The sequence below is a fragment of the Pinus tabuliformis genome, chromosome 5_1 (assembly GCF_031772625.1).
Source record: "Pinus tabuliformis cultivar Carrire ecotype Pingquan chromosome 5_1, CPIR1, whole genome shotgun sequence".
Classification (NCBI taxonomy): domain Eukaryota; kingdom Viridiplantae; phylum Streptophyta; class Pinopsida; order Pinales; family Pinaceae; genus Pinus; species Pinus tabuliformis.
This window is the reverse complement of record NC_142305.1, coordinates 326,590,103-326,609,817: the sequence shown is the minus strand read 5'-3', so window position 1 is coordinate 326,609,817 and position 19,715 is coordinate 326,590,103. Positions and strand designations below refer to the sequence as shown.

General features: G+C 32.2%; 1 pseudogene; it reads right to left on the bottom strand.

The window, feature by feature from the left end:
• Positions 1–18,906: 18,906 nt before the first annotated feature.
• LOC149164693 (UDP-glycosyltransferase 72B1 pseudogene) lies at positions 18,907–19,431 on the bottom strand (annotated as a pseudogene).
• Positions 19,432–19,715: the final 284 nt, after the last annotated feature.

Below are 19,715 nucleotides of genomic sequence, written 5' to 3'. Positions count from 1 at the left end.
GTCTTCAATAAAACAACTTTGAGTAGTCATCCATGTGTCAGCACTATGTATCTTGAGCTCAAGCTCATTTGACAAAACTTCTTGATATCATCAACAGCAACAATCCTTATCCACATGAGTGCCTGCATCATAACTGTATGATCTTTATGTATATGACAACAGCAGTATATAAGTGACTCATCATCAAGTGAGGAAGATGTGTATTCAAGCTTTGTACTTCTCCTTGTTCTTATGAAGATCACCATGTAAGCACCATACATGCATCATCAAAGAATCAACCATAAATCTGATCTGAACATCTTCTATGTAACTCCAAGAATCATATGAGAGTTTATCATAGACAACTCACAAATAGCAAGATATATCATTTAGCCATATAAGAATCATCACCAAGGATTATTAACCATAATGCCAACATTGAATTGCTAAAGGCATATGCTCCCCCTCAACCTGTGCCATCTGTTAGATCTGATTGTGTATATATCAGCAAATAAGCATCAAAACATCATCATCCTCAAGATAGGATCAAAAACACTTCTAGACATCATACAAGTAACAAAACATTTCCACACATCCTCAGCAGACTGTAACCAATAGAGCAAATAATAGACTGAATCATATCAGATCCTTTTTCTGATCCTGTCCCCACTGCTTTTCCTCAGACTGACATATACGCGACTTTGCAGTGTCTAACTCGCGTATACACGCGACTTCCATTTAAGGAACTTGCGTATGAGATTCAGAACACTGAAGTTTTACACCTTCAGCTCCCCCTGAGTCTGATATGTCTGTGCTGTGCTGTGTCTCAATACATTGTGCTGACTGTACTTCCTTCTTCCTCCATATCTTCAAGTGTGATGAGGTTTTCTCCTTTTGGTGTGGTGTCCATCCTTTGTTCCTGCATTCCTTTGCTATATGTCCAGGCTTGTTACATGTATAACATCTTACATGTTTCATATTCCTCCTGTAGCAATCAGCAGCTTTGTGGCCATACATATTGCAAGCAAAGCAATATCCATTAAAGTACCTTGATTGAGATGACCTGTCCGCATAATAGTCTTGAACTCTTCTTCTTCTACATCTAGCTGCAACATGTCCAAGATTGTGACATACATAACATTCAACATTATTCATAGGAGGAGTAAAAGATTTTCTTTGAAGACTTTCTTTCCTTGGTTGATGATGAGATTGACCTTTCATCTCCTTGTTGATCATTTTGGATTTCTCTTTAGAGTTCCTTGCCTCACCTTGTGAACTAGATTCACCTTCAACAGATTCATGGAAACCAAGACCAGTCTTGATAGCAGGAGACCTTTGACTACTAAGAATATCATCCAAGACTTTAGAACTATCTTGAAATCGTAAAAGCTTATCCTTTTCTTCTATTTTACTTTTCAAGATATTTACCTCAACTTGAAGTTGTTCCTCCTTTTCTAGACATTGCTTCTTCATGTCTTCTCCATCTTTCCTTCCTTCTTCCAACTGATGCCTCAATTTGAGAATCTCCTTTTCTTGTTCTTCATTCAGATCCTGCTGCATTTCACGAACTCGGAAAGCACATTCTAGTTGAGATTTTAAGCTGGTGACTTCATTTTCTTGTTTTGCAATAGCTTGGAGTAGATCTGTATTCTGCTTCTTTGATTCTTCAAGATCTCCTTTTAGTGAGGGGATTGTAGCTTCAAGATTTTCATAGTAGCTGGATCTGTCTTTGAGTTTCTTGATGGTTGTGCTTCTTTCGTTGACTTCTTTTCTTAATGATGTCACTTCATGCTGCAATTTTTGACATTGGTCTTCCTTGTCCTTGAGAAGCTTTCTTACCTTGTTTCCTTCTTCTAGTTGGGCTTTTAGTTCGGTAACTTCTTCTTTGAAAGCACATTCCCTTTTGTTCAAAAGATCTTGTTGATCTTTAACTTTGTCTGTAAGCCTTCTAAATAATGCCTCTATTTGACACTTTTCTTGCTCACCCATAAAAGCATGTTCAGTAGTTTCACTATCACTTCCATCACTTTCACAAGGAAATATAGCAGGAACATCAGAGGATAATACATTCATACCTGATAATGATTCTGAATCTGATTCTGAATCTGAAGAGCTTCTTATACCTAATCCCCAATCGACTCTCCCACTGTCATAGATCTCTTGAGATGTCTTCTTCTTCTTATGAGCTTTCTTTTTAAGCTTCTTTCCCATTGTTCCACGGATCTCCTTCAAGCGATCAAGCTTCTGTCAAAGGACCTGCTCTGATACCAATTGTTGGAAATAATACTGAGAGGGGGGGTGAATCAGTATTATCAGATCAATCAAACTTTTTCTATTTCATACTCAGAAACATATACGCTACTTCAATTAAGTGAACCCGCGTGTACACGCTACTGTGTCTAATGAAACTCGCGTATATCCAGAGATCTTATAATTCAGTTAGCTTAATCTTCAGTAAATGCATCAGATCATTATTAAGCATATTAACAGTAAACAGGTGCAGAATAACAGAACAGAACATCACACAAGAGCCACACACATGAACACAAAGATATAAGGTGGAAACCCAATGTGGGTGAAAACCACCTGCTGCAAGTCATCTCAATCTTCTTCTTAATAAGAAAATCCTTTTACAATATTTGTACTGGTGCAGTCTTATACCAGTACGCAGGCTACAACCTGCAGAAGGCTTCAACCTTCTCTCGTTCTCCAAACTTTCTTGGAAGGGAGCTCCAACCCCCTTTGCTCTTGTACTAGCTGATCCATTTACTAGTACGCAGGCTGCTACCTGCTACAATGCTCCAAAGATCTCCTTTAGCTTTTGTACTAGCTTAGATACTAGTACGTAGGTGCTTGCCTACAATCTTCTCACCTCCAGGTACCACGTTTCATCAATTTTCAGACTGGATACACTGAAGCACAACACATAATCTGTAAGGCCACTTTTCATCCAATTTTCATACTGGACCCATAACTATCATTGAAGCTCAAAACAATCATCAAACCCTGAATCACTGAAACCCTGTTAACAACAGTCACCAGAACACAGAGCAGACACAGAACTCTGTAATAACCATCAGATCCATCTGCAACTTCAAATATCAAGCTTTACAATGTATACGCTACTTCGATGAATCAAACCCGCGTGTATACGCGCTTTTTCCAAAGTCAACCCGCGTACAGATCTAAAAATAATTTCTCATAACTTGCAGCTGTACCAGACATCAGTCATACTCATAATGTTTATAGAACAATACATGCGTCAGTATGTAGATCTAGAATAAGCATCATAAAGATAGTTCATTTCAAACCATTTGATCCCGATCTCTCCTTAGATCTAGTTCTCCATCAACCGATGAGATCTCTCCTTAGCTCAGATTAAGCAATGCATCATCAACCCATAACCTGCATACTGGATCTCATCCTTCTTCAGATATTCAAAGACATTTCGAATGCCCTTGCCTAATGATTTCCTTCTCCTTATATAGCCTTAGGCCTTGTTTAATACCAAGAGCCAAAACCATAGTAACATAATACCATCAACTTCAATACTAGGGATCGACACGCCCGTCGAGACACAATGGTCCGAAACCATAGGCACAACTTCCAAGGACTAACTGCCACTGACCAAAGGTACGTTCCCACATACACGTGCTTTTGCTGAAGCCAACCTGCGTGTACACGCGACTTGGGCTTAATGCACATGCGTGTATGAACTTTTCTCTTCTTCTTATAGTCTGATTCATCAATCTCCCCCTTTGGACTTGATGGCAAAGCTAACTTGTCATACTTAGAACTATCATCTGATTCCTTTGAGCTGTCCTCCATCAGTCACATCTGATATCTCTTCTGAAGATTCATCCAGTTATACTTAAGTGAGATATTCTTCTATGAGAGGGTTGCCATCAAGTACAATACATGCATCATAATGCCAACACTTCCATCATCTCTCCATACTTCAAGACCTAGACAATAGTGCATCTCACCAAGATCTTTCATCTCAAATTCCTGTGATAACTTCATTTTTATATATGTAATTAATTTATCAACACTCCCTGTTATTATTAGATCATCAACATGTATAGAAAGTAACACTATATCCCCATTTCTATCTGTCTTGACATACAAATTAGGATCATTTTTACTCTTTTTAAATCTTTGTTGAAAGAAGAATTTGTCGATTTTTTCATACCATTATTTGGGGGCTTGTTTTAGTCCATATAAGGCCTTATTTAACTTGCATACAAGATGTTCTTGACCCTTCTTTACAAATCCTCTTGGTTGAACAAGATAAATCTCTTCTTTTAAGTCACCATTTAGAAAAGCTGACTTTACATCTAATTGATGTAGCTTCCAATCATATTTAGTTGCCAACGCCATCATTATTATGATTGTATTCATTTTTGCAACCGGAGCAAAGGTATCTTCGTAATCTATACCTTCTTTTTGTGAATAACCTTTTGCAACCAATCTTGCCTTATACTTGTCTATGCTACCATCTGCATTAAATTTTGTCTTGTACAACCATTTTGATCCTATAGGGACTTTATTTTCAAGTAATTCTGTTAATTCCCAAGTTTCATTTTTCATTATAGAATCATATTCTTCTTTCATAGCTTCCATCCATTCTTTATGATTTTTGGCTTGTTCATAATTTAAGGGCTCAAAAACATTCGTTACTTAAGACATTAAGGCATAATCTTTATACCTGATGGGGGCTTGAATCTGTCGTGTTGACCTTCTTAGAGGTTCATTACTTTGTGGAGTACCTTCTCCTTTTTTTCTCTGTGGAGTGCCTTCATCACTTCTTTGTGGACTTTGATTCCTTGATGTGTCTTTTGGAATTTCCATGTGTTCTTGTACTTGAGTTGATTCCACAACTTCTTCTTCTTGCTTAAAGTTTTCATAGGGAGATTGCCATATATTATGTTCATCTTCTTTTATTTGTTTATCTACATGCTCATGAAATATAACATCTCTACTTGCAAAGACCTTGTGAGTACTTGGATCATACATTTTATATGCTTTTTTATCAGTGTAATATCCAAAAAAAATATTTTTGATGGCTTTGGCATCTAACTTTATCCTATCCTCTTTAGGAATATGAGCAAAGGCCTTGCATCCAAATATGCTTAAATGATTAATTTTAGGTTTAAAACCATAAAATGCTTCAAATGGTGTTTTGTGCTCAAGATACTTAGTAGGGCTTCTATTTTTAAGATATACCGCTATATTAATGGCTTCAGCCCAAAAACTATTAGAAAGTCCTTTACTTTTTAACATACTTCGAGCACATTCAACTAATGTTCTATTCTTTCTTTCAGCTACTCCATTTTGTTGAGGTGTATGTGGTACTGTAAATTGTTACATAATTCCATTTTATTTGCAATATTTGATAAAAGCTCTTAAAGTGTATTCACCACCTTTATCTGATCAAAGAATTTTAATGCTCTTTCCTGTTTGCTTTTCAATCATACTCTTGAATTATTTAAAGTATTTAAACACGTCACTTTTGTTTCTTATAAAGTATACCCAGGTGTATCTAGTGCTATCATCAATAAATATAAGAAAGTAATATGCTCCACCATGTGACTTAGTTTGCATTGGACCACATACATCAGTATGCACTAGTTCAAGTATTTCACGTTTTCTTCTATTTTCATGCACAGGAAATTCTTCCCTATGTTGTTTTCCTAGTGCACAACCTTCACATTCAAAGTGTTCACCCTTAATAATTGGAAGACCTTCTACCATCAATTTCTTTTGTAGTAACATTAGGTCATTATGATTTAAGTGTCCATACCTTTGATGCCAAAGCTCTATAGTTGACATGCCTGTTGATGCCAAAGCTTGATGCCCATTTTTCATTACATCCAACTTGTATAAGCCTCCAACTCTCATTCCTTTTGCAACAACCTTGTAGTTGTCCTGCACATCCTTTACCAAACAATGTGATTTCACAAATTCAACTTTTAAATGTTGATCTGTGATAGTAGAGACTGAAATTAAGTTCTTCTTTAATCCTGGAACATACACCACGTTTTGAATTTGTTTTTCTTGTCCATTAGGAATCATAACACTTATATTACCATATCCATTAATTTCATGTGATCTATTATCTCCTAAATAGATGTGTCCACCATTATTAATCCCATGATAAGTATCAAACCAATCTCTTTTGCATGACATATGGATCGATGCACTAGAATCTATAAACCAAGCATTATCATCATCAGTTTCTGCTGATAAAGCAGCATTGGACACAAACAATTTAAGATTGCTAACCTCTTGACTAATTAATTCATCTCTATCAACATAATTTCTTGAATGCCTTCTTTGTTTAAATTGATCAGTCTTCCTTTTCATGCAATTCTTAGCAAAATGACCAGGTTTTCCACAGTAATAACACACATCATCTCTACTTGATTTGGCATTTGTCTTTGGTAAAGGGGTACCTTGAAATGATTTTACCTGTGGCTTTTTGCCATTTTTCTCCCACTGTTTGCCTTTGAGGGACTGCTTCCCTTGGGCCGTCAATGCCAAATCTGATTTGGGAGATTTCTGTTTAAGGCTTCTTCTTCGCTCTTCTTCCTGCATAAGTATACTTGCCAACTCATCAAAAGTAGGAGCCTTCTCTCTAGCTGAAAGACTAGTTATAAACATTTGATATTCATCAAGAATTCCATTTAATGTCATAGTAACCAAGTCTGTATTAGATATTGATTCACCAATGTCACCTAATTCATCCTTTAGATCTTTAATTCTAGAAATAAAATTACTAACGCTTTCATTTTCTTCCATCTTAATTGAAAGAAGCTTACTCTTTAAATACAATATTCGATTTGTAGTCTTTGTCTCATACAAATTTTTTAGAGTGTCCCATGTCTCCTTGGATGTTTTGCACTCTCTAATGTGTGAAATAATGTTGTCCTTAATCGTCATCCACAAAAGCACCTTTGTTTTGTTTTCCTGTCGCTCCCAATCTTGAATTGCAGCATCTGTGGCTTGAGGAGACATTGGCTTAACTTCAGCTCCAGACACAATCGCCCATGTATTGTTGCCTTCCATCAAAGTCTGCAACTTAAACTTCCAATTTGCATAATTTTCACCGTCTAACTTGTTAGAGTCAGATAAATAAGATTCTGCCAATACATTAGCCATGTTACTTTTTTTTTCACCATACCAATCACTAAAAAAAGTTACTAATTTTCACAAATATAAACCCTCAAGCATAAATCATAAAATTTTATCCAATATCATTGGATAATATGGCTGCCTCCTCTTTTTTTTTTTTAATAAACCCACTTAAAAATATTCCACTAAATAAATATTTTGAGGCAAGGTGCTTTTACAACTTTAATGTCCCTATGTAAATGCAATAAATTCTTTCCTTTATTCTTTCCTTTATTTAAATCGACCCTCCTTCCTTTTTGGTTTCACGTTACAATAACACAGATTCCATAGCACAAAAAAAAAAAAAAAAACTTTTTTTTGACTTTAGGAACTAAACACGTAATGAGCTTGGCTTTTTTTTTTTTTTAACGTTCACGCCACTTTACTTCTCTCACTTTCACACAACACTTAATGAACAATTTTTTCAACAGAACACTCACCTTCAAGCTTTCAGCTTCTTTAGTGTTCACAGAGGCTCCAACTTTGTAGGACTCACAACACGCCCATCAAGCAGCGGCAGCAACAGCTCCAACATTTTCTGCAAAGTATTATCTCCATGCAGCGCTCACACTCTCTCAGCATCCACTTCCTTTCTCAAACCTCGGCTTCCTACGGCCACGCCAGCATAGATCCCTGCAATAGCGTTTGGAAAAAAAACCAAAAAACCAAACAGTGCAGGAGTTTACCTTCCACGACAGTCTCTATCGTATAACACAGTCCTCCTCACCAAACAAAGGGTTATGCACTTGAAAAATAAGGTATCAGACAAACAATCCAAGTTCCAAATCTCAGGCAGGCTTCACGCTGCTCTTTACTAATCGACCTCCACTTTACATAGAGCGTCACACCTCCACAACGCTGCAACCCTTGGCATCCTCCAAAAACACTTTATAGCGGCCCCAGCTTACTCTGCTACGCGACTCGACTCTGCTCCAGGCAACTCCACAAGGCCTTCAACCTTCAACGCAGATAAGCCAAACTCAGCGCTTCAAATCACAACAATTCGCCCTTCACAACAATCCGCCTTTCACCTAATCTCTGTCTCCTCACAGCTCGCTTGAGCTCTTTCTTCTCACAGCTCACCTGAGCTCTGGTACCAAATCAGAGAACACGCACTAAACAGAAAACACATAACACACTTGCTTCATTTGATTACTGAACAGGTTTTTATATACAGCAAAGAAGTATCTGGAGTCGGTGGCTTCTCCAGGAAGCTATCCAGCTCTTGAGACATCCGTCGAATTCTCCACACAGAGGCTCTACACAGAAGGTCAAAACCAGGTGAGGCTCTACAAAGAGAGAGGGTTCTATCATTCAAGAACTCAAAATTCCTGAGTTCTGGGACACTTAAGCCGAACAAGAATGTATAAAAAGGTTTTTCTTTTACAATAAATGAGTCAAAGCCCTAGAGGCCAGTCTCTTACAAATATGTTTAAACATAATAAATGTGAAATTAAAGACTATTAAAATGAATAAGCCAGCGTTCAATAATGGAGCTGCCACTGATAAAAGCATAGTTACCAAATTCGGCCGTATTGCCGAAAAAAATTCGTAAATTCGACGGTTCGGTTCGATTCGCGAATTAAAACGGCAATTCGAGTTCGGATTCGGTAAAATGCATTTGATATTTCAGTTCACGATAATTTTCGCAGATTTTTAATAATAGTTATAAATTCGAGCATCCTATTTACTGTAAATGGCATACGATTAACGTTAGTAAACAATAACGGTAGATGTAGTTTTAGGCCACCAGAAATTTACAAGAAATGAAATATTTAGAAATTTATGATAATTATAAAATTTATAAATTATTTGAGTAAATAAAAAATTTAGTGTTTTTCAAAATGGATTTTTTTAATTGAAATTTAGTAATTGATATTCTAAGTATATATTTTCAAAAAATATTTACAAATATTTAATATATTATTTCATTATCAAGCTAAAATACTTGATAACATAAAATTTAGATGGTTTATTGTAATGTGGAATATTTTGGAAATTCACTCTATATTAATTATCATATAATTTATGGTGTAACAATACAAAAATTCTTAAAACCTATTATCATACTTGCTATTTTAAATGTAAAACTAAAAGTCTAATATATAATTTTATGTGCAAATCCAAATAATTTTAAAACATTTTTTTTATCATAAGAGATATATTGCCGAATTTTAATTTTTGGTAACTATGTTTTAAATCATAGCTACCAAATTTGGCCGTATTGGGCCAAAAAATTCGAAAATACAATAGTATGATTCGGTTCGGCTGCGAATTTGGAAATTGCAATTTGGTAAGTATTTTTTTTAAATATTTATTTTATATTAAAAAAATATAATGAATTGTAAATGGTAGGTTGAAAATATTACAATTAGGATGGAATTAGCGAATAATTTTTTTATGTTAAAAAAAAATTATAATAAAGTGTAAATTGTAGGTTAAGAATAATATTACAATTATGATGGAATTTGGTAAAGTGTTTTTAATAATATAAAATTTAATATTTAAAAATAGAAATTTCTATATTATTTAATTTTATAAAAAATATTCTTAATATAAAATTTAATTTTTAAATAGAAATTTATATATTATTCAAAACATTAAAAGTATAAATTTCCAATTTAAAAAAAAATGTAGTTACCATCTAAAATTGTTAATAAAAAGTTTAATACTTAAATAGAAATTTCTACATTACTTAAAACATTAAAAACATAATATTCAATATTAAAAAAATTGCAGTTACGATCTAATTTGGCAAGGATTTTTGTTAATAAAAAATTAAATATTTAAAAATTAAAAATAGAATTTTCTATATTAAAAAAGTATAGTAAATAGTAAATTGCATATTAAAAAAATTACAGTTGTAAAAAACAATAAATTTTATATTAAAATATTGTAGAAAATAGTAAGTTTATAATAGTTAAAAATAATAATTTCTTATAACACAGAATAATAAATTTTTATTTATAAATATTTATAAAATATATAATTTCCATTTTTTTGGATTTGATTGAGTGATTTTTTTAAAACATATTGTAAATATAGATTTTTTTTTTTTTTTAAATAATTTAATTTTGGAAGATCTATATTTCCGAATTTTTTCCGTATTGTATTTTTGGTAGTCGAATTTTTTCCGTACCGAATCGAATTCGAATTCGTATTCGAATTCGAATTTGGTAACTATGGATAAAAGGCGTCATTCTGGAATTCCTGAGTGCCCTGAATAATGGAGCTGCGATGGATAAAAGGTCGTTTTGGAATTCCTAAGTGATGTAGACCTCACAGGACCTTCAACTTTCATATTGCCAAAACAAGGAGATGAAATAGGATGAGAGTAAAACAATTGAGACTGGCATATCATATTCTACACAGCACTACCAAACTGTAACTGAAAATACCCGTCTAAATTTGATGACAATAATTAATTTAATCGTCTAACACTAATATCAATGTCCCACAATTATACACGTGGCATAAAAGAGACTTCTTCTCATAGGGTAACGCCTTACGACATATTTTTTTTTTTTTTATAAAATAATTATAACATATATTTATAATTTGAAAGTTCAAAATAATTCGAAAATCATATTACATCATTTAAAGGTATGTATGGAAAAGGTGAAGAAGAAATTCAAGTTTCTAACACGGCCCATCAACATAATATACATTAGAAGATGAATGGAAAGTAATATTTGTAACATTGAAAGCAGGGATCTTCAATAGAATATAGGGTTTGTAAATATTTTTGCGAATTAGATATATAACTTTTCCCTATAATTTTAAAAAAATGTTGATTAATATGATGTTGTGTTATATTTTAAATGTATAATATTTAATTAAAATTATTTGAATGTAAGTTTTAAGCCCGTCACATCACTTTATTTTAAAATATTTATGTTATTTCCATTAATTTAATGCCATAATTTAACTGAGTTTCTGTTATGTGATAGTCTGGATATATCTATTTTTAACATGCAATCACCCTCAATTAATCATAACATTCAAGTTAACACACGGATTTTATGAATTGTTTGGATTCTAATTACCAAGTTCTGCATTACACAATGCACTAGAAATAGAAGAAAAACATATTCATTGGTACAATTATGTACTATGTCCGCTAAAGGCATATAAAATGAAAATGGCCTCCCTCCTCTCCATGGATACCCAAAAAAAACGTATTCAAAAATATCTATTTTGTGTGCCGTCGTGATTAGAAACTCGTTCATCGTTCGTATGAACCATTTATTCAGGACCCTTTTAACAAATAAATACACACAAGTTTTTTTTAGCAATTTATATGGTTATGCTAGGTATTTTTTTCTTAAATAATTTTTATGTTATTGGGGAAAATTTATTATAATTTAATTGTCAAACCAGCAGTGAGGATGATTATTATTGGCTGTTATTTTCGAATGGAGGTTGGCTCATCATCCTTATTCAAGGAAAACCACTAGAATAACTAACTAAATGGAGGTTGACTCATCACCCTTATTCAAGGAAAACCATTGGATAACCCACTAATGATTTTTAAAGAGACAACCTATTATTCTTGCCAGATGCCTTTGGATCTTATTTTAGCAATCAAAATTTATTAATTTAATTCTTTAATTTATATCAAATATAAATATATTATCAGTGGGTTTGAACATCACACATTTCATAGTTGCTTTGTTTTTTTCATTTGTCTAAGTAGCCTTGTTAGTCACAAGGCTAAGGTCTCTCATGATGTTAAGCCACCAATGGCTAACGTGTGAACAAAGGGGCAAAGGACTACATTGTGAGAGAATGCTAGATTTATTAATTATACTTTTTATATTTCTATATTTATTGAGTTGAGAGGCTCATTCTATCTCTCTTAAAATAAAAATAAAATATTCTCTAAATAGAAAAACAATGTAGGCTACAATAAAAAAGGAAAAAACATGTTATGCATGTTTAATTAGTTTTCCATATGCCCTAATATAATTTCACGCAAAGTAATTAGTTGTCCATATGCCCTAATATAATTTCACGTAAAGTAATTAGTTGTCTATATGCCGTAATATAATTTCATTTAAAGTAATTAGAAGTAATAAAAATATATGAGTAAGATGTTTAAACCTTATATTTAAAAAAAAAAATAACAGGTGTTATCAACTTCATATATATTTATATATAGAAAAAAAATGTTAAAAGAAAATATTTTAATGTTGTATAAAATAAGATATGCAATGTGGGTTATGAATAAAATATTTTAATATGAATTAAGATTGATGTATAAAAAATCAATAGAAACATGTTTTGTAATTTGTATAGCATTCAAAATACAATTTAAACAATGAAAAATTACACATTGTTTTTTAACTCTAAAATAAGTTTACACCTCAAAAAATTTAATCTCTCTAGACTTATGTTAGATCTATACTTAAAATAGATCTATTATAATAATAAATTTTCCTTTATTTTTAAAACAAATATATAATCATCACTTAATATAGTAAATCCAAGTTCCTTCCGATCTCACTGACTTATTTCAGTATCAATTTAAAACTACAAAATTGTATAAACTTGAGTAATGACTATATAGTTGAATAGCGTAATTGTATAAACTTGAGTAATGAGATAGTTGAATAGCTTAATTCACTAATTCAATTCCGTACTTTGTATTTAAAGTTTAGGAGATGATTAACATTTTTCTATTCTGATAATACACTCTTTTTAGAATTTTACTTGAAATTTTTGAGAAATAGCATTGATAAAAAATCCAAATTCTTATTTTGTTAATTTAAAATTTAAATTTTCTGAAATATTTAAAAATATTTTTTTATTATTAAAATTTTATACAACACATCTAATTTTTATTAATTTTTTGGAAAAAGATTATTCACTTATAAATTTGATAAAAATAAATATTGTTCAATTCTCTAAAATTTATTTTTTAATTAAATTAAAAGTTATAATATCAATATAGGATTTGTTCTTTGAGTTTGATAATTTACATAAAAGTTAAAATTTATATTGATATTTAAGAATTCTATAAAACATATATATATATAAATTTATTTTAAATTATATTAATTAAAAACAAAAAATATTTAATAATTACAATAAAAATTAAGAATATAATATATTATAAGAAATTGAGTTCCTAAACTTATTTTATAAACCATTTTATATTTTAAAAAAAAAACCAATTTTTAAAATAAAAAAATTTAATGATGTAACAGCAACAAAATCTTAAAACCCAACCAATTATATATATATGATACTCAACTTATAAAAACATCATTAAAATATCATTAATTGTGCCCAACTCAATCTAAGGGTCTTATGCATTACCAAATATAGATAAATCTTTCGCATAGGATCATCCTCTACCATATTAATGTAATATGTGCATATGAGATGACTTATATTTCTGAGTCTTTAAAAGTTTATTAATTTATTTTAATAGGTAAATTATTTAATTTATATCAAATATAAATATATTATTACTTGGTTTGAATATCGCACATTTCACAGCTGCTTTGATTTTTTTCGTTTGTCCAAGTAGCCGTGTTGGTCGCGCGGCTAGAATCAGTCATGATGTTAAGCCACCAGTGGCTGCTAAAAGTGTGGACAAAGAGTCAAAGGCAAATTTATTAATTATACTTTATAAATTTCCACATTTATAACAACTTTTCCACATCCATGCAGAAGGGACTACCGCTGCTGCATGCAGCCCTTCTATCATCGAGGAATATCGTGAGTCCAAGTTTCTCCAAACGTCGCTGATTTTTTCCGTTATTTCCATCTCAACTTTGTCCAAACCTGGCTGATGAATACACGGTTAACTATTTTTTCCGTTATTTATCTCAATTTAAAACTGCAAAATTGTACAAACATGACTAGTGGCTAGATAGTTGAATAGTATATTTCACTAATTCATTTTTTTACTTTGTATTTAAAGATTAGGGGATGATTAGCACTTCTCTGTTCTGATGATGCAATCTTTTTTGAATTTGACTTTAAATTTTTGAGAAGTAACATTAATAAAAAAATCCAGATTCTTATTTTGTTAATTTAAAATTTCAATTTCCTAAAATATAATTATAATTTAAAAAAAATAAAATAAATGAATTACAATACATCTGATTTTTAATTAAAATTTTTAGAAATAAAATGAATTACAACACATTTAATTTTTATTATTTTTTTAGAAGGAAATTATTCACTTATAAATTTGATAAAAATAAATAATGTTTAATTCTTTAAAATTTATTTTCCAATTATATTAAAAGTTATAATATCAATATATGATTTGTTCTTTGGTTTTTCCTATTTTTTTACTATTCACACAGTTTCAATGGGAATAGTTTGAATAGTATCCCAAAAAATGAATAAGTAACTTTATTTTGCAATTTATTTGTTAAAATAAACATATCTAAAAATTGATTTTGTATCTCATGCATTACTAATTTTAAAAATAGATCTCCAGATAAAATTATAAAGACAACTTAAAAGAAAGACTTTCATCATAGTAACAACTGAGTAGATTGAGTGACAGAAAAAGAGAAATCACTCAGGCAGCAGGGAAAAAGACATTTCCAAGCCGCCCATATTCCTTTACAAGGATTTGTATAGTTTCTATAGCGTACAGAACATTTCCATACATCCTTGTTATAGACATTTTTGTGCCTTACAGCATTGAGCATGAAATGTCCATAATCCAAGGGATCCAAAGTCCCTAAAAGAGTTGTTCCTACCCCTAAAGGAACAAGGTCAACAAAAGACAGCTTCTCCCAGAAGTTCTCCACCAAAAACAACTCAGAAACAGTCAATTCAGGATCAATTCAGAGGCTCCACTAGCTGCCTGCGTTGAAATGCAGAGGCTACACTGGCTAGGTGCACTGCAACGCAGGTGGAAGCACTACCAGGGTGCGCTGAGCGGGAAATGACAAATGGCAAGCTCATTCAACGAGGTGGAAAGACCCTGGAAGCTTCCAGAATCTTCCTCAATGACACTTGCCTCAATGAATTCGACCAAGTGATGAGTAAGAGGTTTTCAACCTCCAAGTGGAAGCAAGAACTGACAGAGAGAAGCCACAAGTCAAAACATAAGCTGACTCATCCTCTCTGCTTACATCTATATATGGATCTCTCACCCAGAGGTTCAGGAGGCTGGAATTTTGTACTTTGCAGAGAATTGCTGTTGGTTTGAGATTGAGATTAGTACATTGAGTGATTTATGCTTTGTTGGAGGAGAGGAAGGGATTCCTTTGCTGGGAGGTAGATGCTGGATCGGGACTCACTTGGTTGTATCTCCTCTTGAACTTTATTATCATATCAATAAAGCTATTTGAGTTTCTCCTATATGCTTGTATATCAATGATGTTTTGTTATATTTGCATATTTAGTTTATAACTGATCCTAAACTAGTTATGAATGTAAATCCTTGTCTTTTGTGTAGTTTTCCTCTCTTGTGATCTTGCAGGAACTGGGTGAAGCTGGACCAGTGAAAGAGCAGGAAGCGGGAAGCGAACAAAAGAGAGAGTGATTGGATCGACAAACTAGCGGAAGACACCGGTTAGTTACATCCTTCTTTCTCTATTTATACCTCATAAAGAAGAATACTCAGATAGTTTTCCTTGTTTGTTGCTAAGGCACTATCACACCTTAGAGTGGGATAGGGGCATTCCGAATTGGATACTTTTCCCAACAACAATCCTATTATTATATGGATCCATATATTCCTATGGAAAAGTCTTGCAAACCTCTCGACATTCCATACAATTTGTATAGCCTTACAACCATATAGTGAGCCATACTTGCTCAAGCAGTGATTCTGCTCAACTTCAGGGTTGTTTTGGTGACTGTGCAGTGCTGTTTTTGGTAGCATGCAGAGGTTTCTTTGTAAGATTTTTTAATAAGGAATGAAAAGAGAATCTTGAATTAGTAATTACTTATGTGTGAAATTGATTTATTTGTTCAAGTAATCATTTTTCTCAACTTGAGGGCTTCGGGTTGTTTTGGTCACTATGCAGTGTTGTTCTTCGCAGCATGGGAAGGTTTATTTGTAAGCTTTTTAAATAAGGAATATAAAGAGAATCTTGAATTAGTAATTACTTATGTGTGAAATTTATTTTAATCTTGAATGAGTAGTTTGTGTGAAATTGTTTTTTATACTTGAGTGATTAATTTTCGGCTATTAATATTTATTTTTATATTGATTAAATTCAACAATTAGTTGATTTATTGATATCATAAAGAATTAATCACTTAGGCTTGGAAATTTTCACAAATCCCTCTTACAAGACCTAATCACAAGAAGAGATTCTTTAATCTTCAAAATATCTTCAAGATATAGCCCAATTCACAACACTAAAGAGTTGTTTTTCAGTTGGTTGAAGAGTTGTTTTTCAGTTGGTTATCGAGAGAGCTCATCTTCTCTAGAGAGTAGGGAAACAATCCTTCCTGGTTATCGAGAGAGCTCATCTTCTCTAGAGAGTAGGGAAACAATCCTTCCTACAAGATCTAATCAGAGGAAGAGATTCTTTTATCTTCAAAATAGACTCAAGATACAACCCAATTCACAACACTGACGAGTTGTTTTTCAGTTGACGAGTTGTTTTTCAGTTGGCACATCTTCTCTGGAGAGTAGGAAAACAATGTGGCAACCATTTTGGTAGTTGAGGAAGAAATCAAACCTTGAAGGATACGTACTAAAATTTCATTCCAAACATTTGGTTCACAATGTGACTTTAGAAATATTGATTTCATTTACTTTCAATTTTATTTCACAAGGAATAATTTGTTTTATTTAATAAGAAATAGTTTATAAACAATAATTAACATTTTTTAAAGAAAGGTTGAGAATTCTTATTTATATATAAATATCTATTTTTAATATGTTTTGAATTTATTTAAAAAGGAGTACTTTGTATCAAATCCATCAGTTCTTGTTCCAAGATACAATTTTAATATTTCATTTACTTAATTATTCATAAATCTTTTTAATATTTCTACTCATTATTTGTTCACAATGACATAAAATCATTTTTCTAGTTTTTGGAGCTACAATATTTCATATTATAATTAATGTTTCAAGAGCATGATTGTGGAACACAAACTACAACTTCCTTTCAAATTGACAATGCTTACAAAATAGACAAACTTACAAACAAACTAAATTTTCTAGTTTTTAGAGACTACAATATTTTATATTATAATTAATGTTTCAAGAAAATAATTGTGAAACACAAACTACAACTTTTTCTCAATTTGAAAATCCTAACAAAATAGACAAACTTACAAATAAACTAAATTTAAGTGAAGTGGCAAAACTTATTTATTCCATAATTATAGTGAAAGTACAATTTTTCCAATTTCTTTGCACCTTTTAAAACAATTAAAAGTATTATTTAACTTGAATAGCACACATTTCACAACTGCTTTGGTTTTTTCGTTTGTCCGAGTAACCGTGTTGGTCACGCGGCTAAAGTCAGTCAGCATGTTAAGCCACAAGTGGCGGCTGAAAGTGTAAACAAAGAGACAAAAGCAAATTTATTAATTATATTTTTTAAATTTCCATATTTATAACAACTTTTCCACATCCATACAGAAGGGACTACCGCTGCTGCATGTGGCCCTTCTATCATCACGGAATCGCTGATTTTTTCCGTTATTTCCATCTCAAGTTTCTCCAAACCTGGCTGATGAATATACGGTTAACTATTTTTCGTTATTTATCTTAATTTAAAACTGCAAAATTGTACAAACATGACCAGTGGCTAGATAGTTGAATAGTATATTAGGGGATGATTAGCACTTCTCTGGTCTGATAATGCAATATTTCGAATTCCTTATTTTGTATCTAAAGTTCCTTACTTTGTATTTAAAGATTAGGGGATGATTAGCACTTCTCTGTTCTGATGATGTAATATTTGATAATGTAATCTTTTTCAAATTTGATTTGAGAGGTAACATTGGTGAAAAATCCAAATCCTTATTTTGTTAATTTAAAATTATTTATTTTTAAAATATTTAAAAACATTTTTTTACCATTAAATTTTTTATAAATAAAATAAAATAAATTACAAAACATATAATTTTTATTAATTTTCAAAAAGAAATATATATATTTTTAATTAAATTAAAAGTTATAATATCAATATGTGATTTGTTCCTTGGGTTTGATAATTTAAAAAGTTATATTGATATTTAAGAATTTTAATTTATTTTTATATATAAAAAAATAAATAACAAAAAATTACAATTTATTTTAAAATTATATTAAATAAAAACAAAAAATATTCGATAATTATAATGAAAATTAAAAATATAATATATTATAAAAAATTGTGTTCCTAAACATATTTTATATTTAAAAAGACAAATTTTAAAACCATAAATTTTAATGGTGTAAGGGCAACAAAATCTTAATACCCAACAACTTATATTAATCTCTCTCTATATATATATATATATGATACTCAACTTATAAAAAAATCATCAAAATATAATATACTTCTCATTGTACAAAATTTCAAAATAGTATATTTTAATTACGCCGTAAGGCGTTCCCTCTAAAAGGAACTCCCCTCCATGCCGCGGTGTCTCGTTATGGGCCCTTAGATTGATTGTTAGACGATGGAATAAACTCCAGCCATTAGATCGTCGGTGAAAAATGTTGTAGGCGGTTCAGATTATTGGAATGTCGTAGGCCTCTCCTTCCATTAATTCCCTCGCCGCTCTTTCCACTTCCTCTCTCTTCACCAATGCATCTGCGCCCTTCTACGCTTCAATGCCCACCTTCATCTCCTTCACTAGAAGGAAGGCATTCATTCTCTGTTCAGCAAAGAGAGGCCAAGCGATCATCGGCACTCCATGTAAGATGCTTTCGATCGTTGAATTCCAACCGCAATGAAAAAGGAAACCGTCTGTGGATGGATGAGAGAGGACAACAATCTGAGGCGCCCATGAATCCACCACAAATCCACGGTCCTGGATTCGAGTCTCGAAACCCTCAGGTAGAACCTCCCTCATATCTGCTTCGGTAGTCATCGTGGATTCAGTTGGAGGAGGAGGCTCCTTACGCAACACCCAAAGGAACCGCTGCACGCTTGCTTCTAGCCCCAAAGCTAGTTCCTGAATCTGATTCTCCGACAGGGTGTCGCGGCTCCCAAAAGAAACGAACAGAACTGACGAGGCGGGCTGGCGGTCCAGCCATTTGAGGCAGCCCTCCTTCTCAAACTTCTCTTCAGATTCTGACAGAGACAAAGCTATTAGCAGCCCAACGGGATAAATAGAAGGGGTCATTTCAACAGCGCTCAGAACCTTCCTTCCTTGAGAGCTTTTATTTGTGCTGGTTCCATTTCTTGGCATGTATTTATCAGAATTCCATGAGCTTCCTGAAGCCGAAGGGAATGTTGAATGAACCAGTTGAATGAAATATCAGATCTGTCTAGAAGAGGGTCTGGCAAATCTATTCCGAGAATCGGCGGAAGGCCCGTCAGAAAGAAATTATAATTAAAGTGGATGTAAAGTAAAGCTTATTAAATTATAGTGTCTCCTTTATAAAATGTGAAAAAAGAGTATTACAA